Here is a 12,455-nt window from a genome sequence, read left to right as displayed (position 1 = left end):
GTCAGTGTGCCTGCCGGTTGGACGTGGGCTGTTGGACGGGGAGGGAGGGGGGAAGTAGTGGCACATCCTGGACAAGCAGCAGGTGTGGCTCCCAGTGAGAGGTGCTCAGGAGAAAGTAAGACTGTCCCATAAGCTGGTGGCCCGAGTACCTGGCTTGCGGGTTGTGATGTTCCTGACCCAGGTGGGGCTTGGATGGTGGGGAGAACTCAGGGATTCTCTTTAGGCAGCTTCCCTTTGTAAGCCACTTAGACTCCGGGCAGGGGTGTTGGTGCTCCGCTGATGTTCCAGGGAGAGGTCTGTGCTGGAGAGAGAAGCGTGAGTGCCTACAGCATGCAGAGAGCACCTGCACCCCTGGGTCTGGGTGAGACCCTCAAGGTGGTGGCAAAGACAAGATTCCCCTGGGGAGCACTTAAGCATCTGCAGGGGGATGGAGCTGGGGAGTGCCTGTGGGAGAAGGGGGGCAGTGCAATGTAGCAAGGGCAGTCACTATGGAGCCTGGGGAAGAGGGTCTGCAGAACTAGCAAGTGGGGAAACTGAGTCAAATCTGCTGAGGGTAGAAAACTGCATTGGCTTTGGGACTAGAGGGATTCCTTTAGGGGATGGGGAGAGGAGGCTCGCTCACTCTCTCCCTTACTGCCCAAACCCTGAGCTCCTGTTGTGTGTGTTGATGCCAGCACTCCAGAAAACCTGCCTCTTTTGCCTGGTGCCCCACCCCCTCTGACACCTGTCGGGGCTGTGCTTAGGTCATGTTGGTGGTTTGGCCACATTCTTTCAGTCTTAAAGAGGAGGGGCCATCAGGCCACAGGCTAGGCTACCAGGAAGTCACAGCTGGAATATGAACACTTCTCGGGTTGTGTTATGCAAGCCTGGACTCCTCATTTTTATGTCCTTCTGCCAACTTGCCCTTGTAGGGAGCTCAGCCCTTCCAGAGCGGGTGGGGGAAGGCATCATGCAGCAGCCTTGGGAGACAGTTTTGGCAGCACTTTGAGGAAGAAATGTTTATTTTTAACAATGAATCAGAACTGAAAGGCGGTTCATCGACAGAGGCAGCCTGCGGCTCCCCACACGGAGAGCACCAAATCAGGGCATTGTTAACCAAAGTGTTTGCTCGTGTCCACTTGCACAGGGGTGGGTGGGGGCTGTTCCTCTGCAGGCCTCGCAGGAAATGACTTGTCCCTGTCCCTTCCAAGCGGGTGGGCGGAACGGAGGAGAGATGGTTGCTTTGAAACCGAGCAGAGTTGGCACCTGGTGAAATCATCGGCTCTGCTTCCGTTCTGCGTGTCTGCTTCAGGAGATGAATGATGGGGTGCTAGGCTGGGTGAGCTGACCATGCTTTCCTGGTGTTTTCGTTCAAGAGACTTCTTGGTGATTCTCATGACACACCATAAAGATCTTCTGCGTGGAAGAGAAAGGATGGTTTGTACTTAAAGAGAGACGTTTTATCAGGATGCTAAAGATAGAAGTAGAAATTTATATTTTTCGGTCCAGTCTAGTCTGGAGTCTTAACCCCCTACCCCTACTTTTAATAGCAGCATCCTTTCTGCAACAGAAGCACGCAGAGGGACCTAAGGTAGAAACAGTGACTGACACAGCCCCCCAGAGTGGGCACAGGGCTCTTGGAGGAGCCTTAGTCATGTGGTCCCTGTCATTCCTGAGAAGAGGGTATCTGCAAACACTGGAACCTGGGGGTGGGGGGCCTCATTCATGTACTTGCCGTGAGGCTTCTGCAGGCATTTGGGGGGAGCACTCTGGCTCTCTGAGTGTGTCTTTCTCCAGTACCTCTGTTTTATAAATGATTGGGCAATAGATCATGGATGCAGACACAGAGGTAACCAGAGGAAGAGGTTGAGAGCTTAGCATTCAGAGTCCAACCAGGCTCTGTTCCCAGCCTGTCACCTTGGGCAAGTTTCAGAACCTTCCCAGCTGTCAGTTCCCTGTCAATAAAATAAGAATGACGTGTTCCTGCTCCAAGGATTTATTGTGAGAAGTGAAAAAGAAGATACTAGCAGAGCGCTACGCTCTGTGTCTGGCACCGAATCATACTTGGTAAGCGTTCCAAGGCAGGGGACGTTGTCTGTTCAGGTGTCATTTAAAGTGTCAGCTCCAGACTCCGGGCTGTCACATGGACCCATCCTTTAGCGAAGAACCAGGCAAGACATGTCTGGATGCCGGTCACCACCATGGGCCTTATGTGGTCCCAGTCCCGCCTTGTCCGGTAGGACAGCCCCATCCCTGGGCTGCTCTCGGTAGAGCTCGGGAGGCAGAATTAGCCCTGGGGACGTGATGCCTTTTGATTTTCGTGTTGGCCTTTGGAAAGTCAGGTCAGGCCAACTTCAAAGGACCTTGTATGTCACACATAGAGCCTCGATGTTGTCCTATAGGCCACAAGTTAAGGAATATGCTCCTGGTTGCCACAGAGTCACCCTTAGGTCTGGCTTAGAAACTGCTGAACTCCCATCTAGATGAGGGATGAATCAAAGGCAGGGATACTACTAGTAATTTTAGTACTCTCTCCATTGAGGATTTTTTTAGCAGACAATTTTATGTTTATAGAGATTTATTTTTTTTAAAGATTTTATTTATTTATTAAGACTTTATTTATTTATATATTTATTCATGAGAGACACAGAGAGGCAGAGACACAGGCAGAGGGAGAAGCAGGCTCCCTGCAGGGAGCCCGACGTGGGACTCCATCCCAGGACTCCAGGATCACGCCCTGAGCCTGAGCCACCCGGGCGTCCCTGTAGAGATTTATTTTCATTATAATAGTGTAATGTGTTCACTACAGAAGATGTTGCAAATATAAAACTGTTGGAGGAAAAAAGACGTCAACTATGTTCTGCTGCCCGGACTTAATCCCTGTCTTTGATTCTCTTTTCTGTGCACAGTGTGGTAATAGCCATCATTTACTGAGTGCGCCTGCCATACACCAGATACGATCCGAGGCCTGGTATTCGAGCGACACCCTGGCTGGGTGCACATGTATAGAACCAGAGGACAGGTAGTCTGACAGCCGGCCTGGGCCGCACCACAGCTACACGGTGCAGGCAGGACAGGGGTCCAGCTTTGCTGACTGTTTCCGTTTTCCCAAGTTTCATCTCTGTCTCTGTGTCCTGCCTTCTTCATGCAGTGTTCACATAGGAGCGTTTTTCCCTTTCAGTCAACGTTTTTGTCAATGTGGTTTTTAATGGTTATGTGATACTCCACTGTATGATGTAATCAGAATATTCTAAATATTTTTCCTAAATGTTGGACATTTAGGTACTGCCCCTTTTACTATGAATTTTGTAAACACAGCTGTGATAGGCATTGTTTATCTCCGTGGAAAAAAGATTTTTGTCTGAATTCCAGTTCATACTCTTAGGATAGATTCCCAGAAGTATCATTACTTAGCCAAAAGGTGTGAACATTTTAAAGTCGCTTGTTATTTGCTATCAAATTGCTTTCCAGAGAAGCTGTCCTGATTCAGCATCACCAGCTGTGTTTGAGGACGTTCATCTTACCCCATACTGTCTAGCAGTGGACACTCTTGTTCCTATAACCTCAAACAAATGTGAGCTTAATAGAGACATCAGTAATTTTGGCCTCCAACTAAAGTCAGACCATTTGGGTTTCTTTAACAAAAGGAGAGAAGAACACAAACTCTTTTGCAGAAGCTTTACTTCTAGCCGAAAAAATTAGCTTAAGCATCAGGCTGGAAAAATAGGAAGTTCCTAACAGTTTGTCGAGGGCTGGGCTATTCAGAGCAGTATTTTCAGGTTTAGTAGTTTCTAATCCTTAACTTCTTACCCCCCCCTTTTTTTGTGTGTACCTGTCATCACCTTAATGTTAATTAGGTTGTTAAAATGTATTAAAATATCAAGATGTAGTGACACTTATCCTCTTTTACCCATCTTTATTTGGCAAATCAGAATGTGTTCCCTGCCAGTGCTTTCTGGGGCCCTTTTATTGCCAGCCAGCACCAGAGCAGGTGTCACTTGGGTTATCTCTGGACAGGGGAACAATGGTGCACCAGTGAGTTCAGCATGTTTCCAGCCCTGGAAGACACACTGCCATCTGATGTTGCCTCAGATTCTTTTCTTCCTTTAAGTTCTTAGAAGAAACTTGCTTGCTGGGCCCAGGTCATGAAAACATTGGCTTTCTTGTGGCTGTTGGGTCCGATAACAAAACCTGTGGCTTTCACGTGAGCTGATAAAAACTCAAATTTCAGATAAGGAAGAGGTAGGTCACAGCATTCTAAAGCTTTTCTTTTCACTGACAGCATCTTTCACCTGTTAAGCACTCTTGGGTTTCATTTTGTTCCCCAGGCTTGTTTTGAGAAGGCTGGGCCCCAAGTGGTCTGAGCTAAACACATTGCCCATTGTCCTCCGGGAGAGGCAGAGTGATTGTCAGATGTTTGCTAAATGCAGCAAATGCAAGGCAAGTGAGTAGTCATTGGGTTTCTCCTGTAGGCCAGGCCTCTGATTTGATGCAGAGGACAGAGAGGTGCGTAGAGGTGCGTAGAGGCACGCAGACTGGTGGGAAGGCAGGTGCGTCCAGCTCAGTTTGATTACCCTATCCATTGAAGGCTGTTTTAGTGGAGAGTTTTACATTCATAGATTTTTTTTTTATTATAGAACAGTGACCTGAATGCACATGTATGACCATCTTTCCTAGCACCCTTCTCCTGCCAGAACTCCAAAAAGACTTCCTTGATTTATAAGTGTCTTTGTGTCAATTATCTTGTGGGGGAACCAGATGTGTATTGTTGAGTGTATCCGTTTTATTCTTTGCCTCGACTATGATACAGTAAACACTGAGAATAAAGGAGGACAGCTTGGGGCTGGGGGCAGTCTTGTCAGAGGAGGGTGTTGAGCTGAGTGGGACCCGAGGGAGGAGTAGGTTAATAACTGCAGATGTGGGGTGGTTGGTGAGGGGAGGGGGCAGGGCAGTTCCGTCATGATAATGATCTTATAGGTGGCAGGTAGCTGTTGGTATTGCCTTTGAGAAACCCCAGTCACACCTGCAGGACTAGCAGGGTGCCTTCTGGAGGAAGCAGCTCTCCTGACTAGTGGCCAAACAGGAGTCTGGGGTTTGTGACCGTGGACATATGGGCCCATGGGCCCAACCCAACACCTTCCCACGGCACCAGCATGAGGACCCCAGGAGATTAAGGTTGTAGAGCAACTTGAACTTGAAAGCATCGGTGCCTAGTTCTTTGGCACTTGGCTCAGTATCCACATACACGTGGCTTGTGTAGCTCAGGCCCCAGCACTGGGAATCGCATATGCAGGCTGTAGGGGGGGTTTGCATTCTGAGCTGTCCTGAATTGCAAGTGGAAGGTTTAAATCTCCACAATGCTGAGTGCTAAGTGACAGGGAAGACTGTTGAGGACCTTTGTTTGACACCACTGAATGCTCATCATCAAAGGCCTCATTTCTGACCCTTTGTGTACTTGATTCTCACAGATCTTCCAGCATCACTTCTGGGACTCTTGGCCTTTTGATAAAATAGAAGTGATTCAGACAAGTTGAGATTTCTTAAAGCAGAAGGTGGAGATGCAACACCATCTGACCGGGTGAAAGTGATACCTTTTTGTTTCGCTTGATTGGGCTTTTGTGTCATCTGTCATTATCAAGGGGAGGGAGAGGGCAGTCCTGGGGGCCTGGCTCAGGGACACTTCCCATGATTGATGCCAGCAAGCAGGCCTGCCATCCTTTGGGCTTTTCCTTCATTCTGCATTTCTACTTGTGCCACTCTGGTCCTTACAGCTTTCCCAGATGGGCATTCCTTAGCCTCTTGGGGCTTCTCGAGGATAAGGAACTTGCCATATTCCCATGCTTGCTGAAGATCAGAGGCAAGATTGGAGCCCGGATAAACAGAACCAGTGTAAATGCTGGTCAGGTTGGTTTTTGCTGCTTCTGGCTTTTGGCTATCTTAGGCTGAGAAGCTGGACAGCTGCTCAGGGGATCATTGGGCGAAGTCTGAGTTCTCTGGGTGACAGAGCTGAAAATCCAGGCCATGTTGGCCAGGCCTCCCAGTGACTGGTGGTGATGGGGGCAGACAGGGCAGGGCTGATCTGGGTTTAGGGCATGGGCCTCTGAGTTTGGGGCTTTGTCCCCCCATGCCTGGGTGCAGCATCCTCTCCATGCCCGGACGGACTCCTTGGAGGATGGCATGTGCTGGATCCTGAGCTGCTGCTTTCTAATGTGGGTTCAATCCCTGCATCAGACCCCTTTTTGTCCTTGCAGTTTAGGGTTTTGTCCAGATGGCCTCTGGTTCCTTTCTCCACCTACGTACAAAGCTCTTTCCACCCACTCGCCTGCAGCCCAGCTATCCATCCCACGTCCACCTGAGGCCTGACACCTCCCCTCCATCCAGTGCCGATGGCATTCCTCCCTCCAGCCCTCAGGAGGCTGAGCTCTGGGGGTTGACTCTGAGCCGCCAGTTCATAGTCACTGAGCCTCTGAGAGTGGAGAAGGCAGCCTCTTCCTCCCAGCACTGTGGGAGCCGCTGCTACAGAATCCAACATGCACGCAGTTTTCTTCACGCCTTTTTGTTAAAAATTAAAAAAAAAAAAGGTTTTAAAATTCCAGAAAACTTTGTACTTTTGCAAGTGACCACATAGAGATATTTAAAAGCAAGGAAGCAATGAGGAAATCCTTTGGAACAGATTCCTTCTTGTCTGTAAGCTGATTGCTGGGCAGTTTTTCTTCTTTGAGAGCAATTTCCAATTAAATGGAGATGAACCGCACGCTTTGAAGGCATTTTGTCTCGCTGTGGTTCTGCTAGTGTTCCTGGGTTTTACAAGCTATGTCTCTAATTATTTTAACTCCATGATGAATGCAGGATAAAGTGCTCACTTTTTGGAGGAGAAAAATGTATTTTTCTGTGAGGACCAGTTTGCTTATACACATTAGACAAATTTTGTTCTCCATCCGAGACTGTCTGGACTCTCACATCTTCCTATGGCTTTACTGCCTTTCATTTTCCCATACAATTCCTCGGCCTTGGTTGCATTTGGCCCATATTTCAACATTTCTGGTCCTTCCAACCCAAGATCTGGCCCAGCTGCACCTAATTCAGGAAGTGTCTCTAGATGTCCAGCAGGAGGGACCCTCTCCTGGACCTTGTGTCCTAGCTCTCTTTGTTTATCATGGGATGTCCCCTTTGGCATAACACACATCCCACTCAGAGGCAGGTAAATGGAAGATAATTAAAAGCACCTTCTTCTGGGGCCAGCCAGTCTTGGTCTTGGGGCTGTGACTTACCGGGTCAGTTCTTTCCCAGTAGGGGGTCCTATGACACCTACCTTTGTACATTTTTCTGTGAAGTAAAGGAAAATAAAGCCATTGGGTTATTTGCTAATTTTTAGCCTCTTCCATTAAGCTACATGTTCCCTAAAAGCAGGGGTTAAGTCCATCCATCCATTAATCCATTCATGCAATTGTTCAAGTATTTATTGAGTACCTGGTGTTGAACAAATGGGCCAAAGTCCCTGTCTTCACTATCAGTCTAATGGGGAGATGTTTGTTCAATACACAAACAACTGTGTATTAGATTATGATATATTTTATGGTTATATTTTGTATTTTAGGTTATATATATGGTCTCACAGACACACATGTGACAGTTACAAATTGTGTTCTGATAAGGTGTCCTGATAAGTTAGTGATGCACCAGGAGCCAGGTGGTACTGTTCCTGAGTTTTAGAAAGGCCCTGAGGCTCCCAGAATGAAGGACCCAGTGTGGCATAAGGTCGGACCTGCACCTGGACCTGGGCAGCCTGACGCCTCACCTGTGCCCTTCCTTTGTTGTCACCTTTTTGATGAGTCTTCTTGGTTAAATCCTGGCTTTTTCAGAAGGAGTGATGTGTAAGGAAGTTTTTACTCTGTAAACTCACATGGGTAAGGACCAGACCTATGGATTAGTATGATTGGAGAGAGCCCATTATCTGGGCCCACTGATTAGCTGGATCCATGCACAGAGCAGCAGGGGAAAGTGCTAGATCTTTTGAGAGGCTCTTGGGAAGCATCTTCTTCTTCTTCTTTTTTTTTTATCCCCTTCCCTCCCCATGATGTTATCAAGGGAACAGTTGCAGACTGTTCTGTCTTAGTGATGCACATTAACGTCTTCTGGATTTCAAATGTTCAGGGTAACACAGTGTGTGCATGTAGGGCTTGAAAGTGGTTGGACAGCTCACCGCCTGCTTACCTGCAAAATGGGGATGATGATGATGCCTCCTTTCGGGACTGGCATGAGGCTTACGTGAATCACTCACTGGAAGCCTGTGGAGGAGCAGGCACGTCACATTAGCTCTCCGTGGTGCTACTATTGCTCTCGTTCCTACCCTGTGTGAGAAGTGGGGGGAGCAGAAGAGATTTTGCTCCCCTGTCTTACTCCCCCATTGTTCAGAATCTGTAACTAGTAAAGGCAGCTAAAGAGAAGGGAGTCAAAATGCCTACGTCTCGCTTCAGGAGGGTGTTTCCCTGTGGCTGTTGCATAGCTGTGGGCAAACTGTGGTTCAGTAGGAAGATCATAGACATGGGGGCGACGCCGGGGAGGGGGTTCCCGCTCCTTGGCAGCCTGCTCTTTTCTTCTACAGAAAACTGGGTTGCAAAGACGGAGGTGAACAGGGATGTGCCGTGTCACCTCACTGGCTCGCAGGTAGGGTACTGTAGGTGCCACTCCACGTGCACTTGGTGGGGACAATGGCGGTGAGGACACGACTGCTCATGTGGTGGCGCTGGAGGTGCCTCCGCGGAGCTCAACCATTAACTATCTTTGGCTCCCCAGTCTGTTTCTTCATCTGTGCAATCAACTTGCCCCACAGGATTGCTGCGAGGATTTAATGAGCTAACAGATGTGAAAGTGCTCAGCAGGCATATATCTGGGGCACGGTAGGTGATTAAATTTACAAAAATGTTTATTATGGAAAATTTCAAACATATAGAAAGTAAACAGTAGCATATTGAATCCCCACCTATCCACTCACCAGCTTCAGTAATTATCGGCCCTCCCTCCACCATGCTTTGTCATCTCTGTCGCTGAGCGGTGATGGGGACGATGACGGTGACGGTTGTCAGTTACTTGTCAAGGACAAATTGACGCACATTTAAATGCACAGATCTTAACTCTACCGTCGTCACAGATGGATACATCCTGTTAATCTCTATCCTTCTCGTGATTGAGGATGTCCCCAGCCTCTCCAGAAAGTTCTCTCAGACTCCTCCTCCATCACTCCATGCACCCGAATCAGAGGGCACTTCCGTTCTATTTCGTTTTGCCCTTAGACTGGCACGTGATAAGAATCACATTGTAAATACTCTTGTGCTTGGTTTCTTTTGCTTAGTCTAAATGTTGATGAGACTCAGCTGTGTCATTGTAGATCAGAGGTTCTGTTTATTGCTGGACAACTTTCCATTGTGTGGACCTACTGCAATGTGTCCATTTCCTGTAGATCGATGTGGGAGTTGTTTTCAATTTTTGGCTATTATGAATAAAGGTGTTACGAACGTTATTATAGAATTGACCTTATAGACGTAGGATTTTATTTTTCCTGGAAATACTGGTAGTGTGGAAATACTAGTATTTATGTAGGAGTGGAATTGATAGATCGAATGTTTAAGTGTATGTTTAGCTTTATAAGAGACTGTCAAAATCATTTTATAAAATGATCACACCATTTTACGTTCCCATTGAAAATGTGTAAGAGCTCTAGTTGTCCTACATCTTCACCAAAATAGTTACCAAACTTTAACATTTTAGTCATTCTAGTGATTATCTTCCCATGTGTTATAAGTTGTATTTTCCTAATTCTAATGACATTGAGCACCTTTTCATGTGCTTTGTGACCATTCATAGATCTTCCTTTCTGAAGTGTCTCTTCAGATCTTTTGTTCAGTTTATGAATTGTCTTTATTATTGTGTTGTTAAAGTCCCTTATATATGCTAGATCCAAGTCATTTGTTAGGTACATGTATCGTGAATACTTTCTCTTTGTAGCTTGCCTCTACTTTTTAAAACAATAGATTTATTGACATAATTTACATGAAATAAAATTCACCCTTTTTGTGTATAGACCGATGAATTTTGACAAAGTCATACATATAACCACTACCACCAAAATCAGGATACAGATTAGTTCCTTTATCCTAAAAAATTCCCTCATGCCCCTTTACAGGTAACCAGACTTCTTATACCAAGCTCTTAGCAACCATTGATTTGCTTTCTGTTCTTTGGTTTTGTTTTTCCTAAATCTTTGCAAATATGTGGAATCATAAAGTATGTAGCTCTTTGTATCAGGCTTCTTTCACTTAACATAATGCATTTGAAATTTGTTGTTGCATCTAATTTATTCCTTTGTATGGATGTACAATAGTTTGCTTAACCATCCTCTAGTTGAAGAGCATTTGGTTTGTTGCCAGTTTTTGGTGGTTATACATGAAGCTGCTATAAACTTTTTCCTACGTTTTCTTCTTGGGGAAACACCTAGGCACAGAATTGCTGGGTCGTAGGGTGAGCGGATGTTTATACTTTGTGAGGAGCTGCCAGCCTGCTTCCCAGGGTAGCAGCACTATTTTGCATCTCCCTCAGCAGTGTGTTAAAGCTGTAGCCGTTCTGCATCCTTTTGCCCACACTCAGTCTGACTAGTTTGGTTTTCCAGTGAGTCTAATAGGTGTGTGGTTTTAATCACTATTTCCCTGATGACTGAGAATGTTAAACGTATTTTCTTTGGTTCTTTACCACTGATGAGTCACATCTTTGGTAAAAAGTAGGTTGTTGGTTTTATTACTGAGTTTTGAGAGTTTTTGATATACTTTGGACAAAAAAACCTTTATCAGATAGGTGCTTAAAAGTGATCTTCCCCTGTCACTTGAGTGACAAGGGGAATTTTTTATTTTCTTTTTTTTTTAATCTTTTTTTTTTTTTTAAATTTTATTTTTATTTTATGATAGTCACAGAGAGAGAGAAAGAGGCAGAGACACAGGCAGAGTGAGAAGCAGGCTCCATGCACCGGGAGCCCGAAATGGGATTCGATCCCGGGTCTCCAGGATCACGCCCTGGGCCAAAGGCAGGCGCCAAACTGCTGCGCCACCCAGGGATCCCGGGAATATTTTATTTTCTTAAGAGTGTCTTTTAAAGAATAGAAATTTTAAATTTGGATTAAGTACAGTTAATCAGCTTTTTTCTTTGATGAGTCATGACTTTGGGGTGGCATCTATCAAAACTTTGCCTGACCCAAGGCAATAAACATTTTTTTTTTCTGAAACTTTGACACTTTTGGGTTTTGCATTAGGACCATGATTCATTTTGATTTGATTTTTTCTTTTTCATGGTGCAAGCTCTGAGTTGAGAATTTACTTATTTATTTTTTGGTGTATAGATATCTGGTTGTTCCAGAAACATTTGCTAAAAAGACTTTTCTGTCGCTGTGGAATTGTCTGCACATCTTTGTTGAAAAGCGCCTGGCTACACGTTTGTGGTTCTATTTCTGGGTTCTCCATTCTGTTCTACTGATCTATGTGTCTCTTTCTCCTGTACTGCACCATCTTGATTATAGCAGCTTTATAGTAAGATTGGAAATCCGTGTGCTCCAACTTTCTTCTTCTTCAAAATTATTTTGCCATTCTCGTTCCTTTGCCTTTCCATATTAATTTAGAATCAACTTACTGATCCCTACCAAATATATTGTGGTTGTGATTACATGAACCTCTAGATAAATTTGGAGAAAATTGATGTCTTAACTATACTGAATCTTTCATGAATACAGAACATACCTCTCCACTTATTTTAGGTCTTTCATTTATCTCCTTAACATTCTGCATTTTTCAGCACCCACACCTGGCAGGCATTTACATGCTTCATGGTTTTGGTGCTATTGTCATCTGTGCTTGGAGATAATTTTGTTTCTTTCTGATACATGCTTTTTGTTTTCTTGCCTTATTGCACCTGGCACATCTTCAGTATGATGTTCAAGAAGAAGGGTGGAAGTGTGTGTCTTTGCCTTACTTAAGATCTTAGGGAAAACATTTAGTTCTTTACCACTAAATGGGGTGTTAACTGTTGGTTTTTCACAGATGTCCTTTTTCGGGTTGAGAAAGTTCCCTTCTACTTCTAGTTTGCTGAGAATTTTTTTTAAATGAATGGATATTAAAACTTAACAATGCTTTTTATGCTTTTTCTACATCTATTGAGATGATCATATAATGTTTCTTCATTTTCTGTTCAGTGGTAAATTATTTTGATTAATTAAAAAGTTTGAAACCAGTCTGCATTCCTAGGATCAGCCCTACTTGGTCATGATGTATTCTCCATTTATACAACTCTGTCAGCATTTATCTGGCACCTGTTGGTGTGTGTTTATAAATGTGTAGTGCTGGATTCAGTTTGATAATGTTTCGTTGACTTTTTGTTTTGTTTTTGCATCTAAGTATGTAATGTTGGCCTATAACTTTCTTTTCCTGTAGTGCCTT

General features: G+C 45.1%; 1 protein-coding gene across 1 annotated transcript in view; it reads left to right on the top strand.

Moving 5' to 3' along the window:
- The window catches only part of TRAPPC9 (trafficking protein particle complex subunit 9), a 542,263-nt gene that overhangs the window by 287,618 nt on the left and 242,190 nt on the right, over window positions 1–12,455 (top strand). The window lies entirely within an intron of this gene.

This window comes from Nyctereutes procyonoides, unplaced genomic scaffold, assembly GCF_905146905.1.
Source record: "Nyctereutes procyonoides isolate TBG_1078 unplaced genomic scaffold, NYPRO_anot_genome, whole genome shotgun sequence".
Taxonomy (NCBI): domain Eukaryota; kingdom Metazoa; phylum Chordata; class Mammalia; order Carnivora; family Canidae; genus Nyctereutes; species Nyctereutes procyonoides.
The sequence above is the reverse complement of the archived record's forward strand: the minus strand, read 5'-3'. Positions and strand labels throughout refer to the sequence as shown.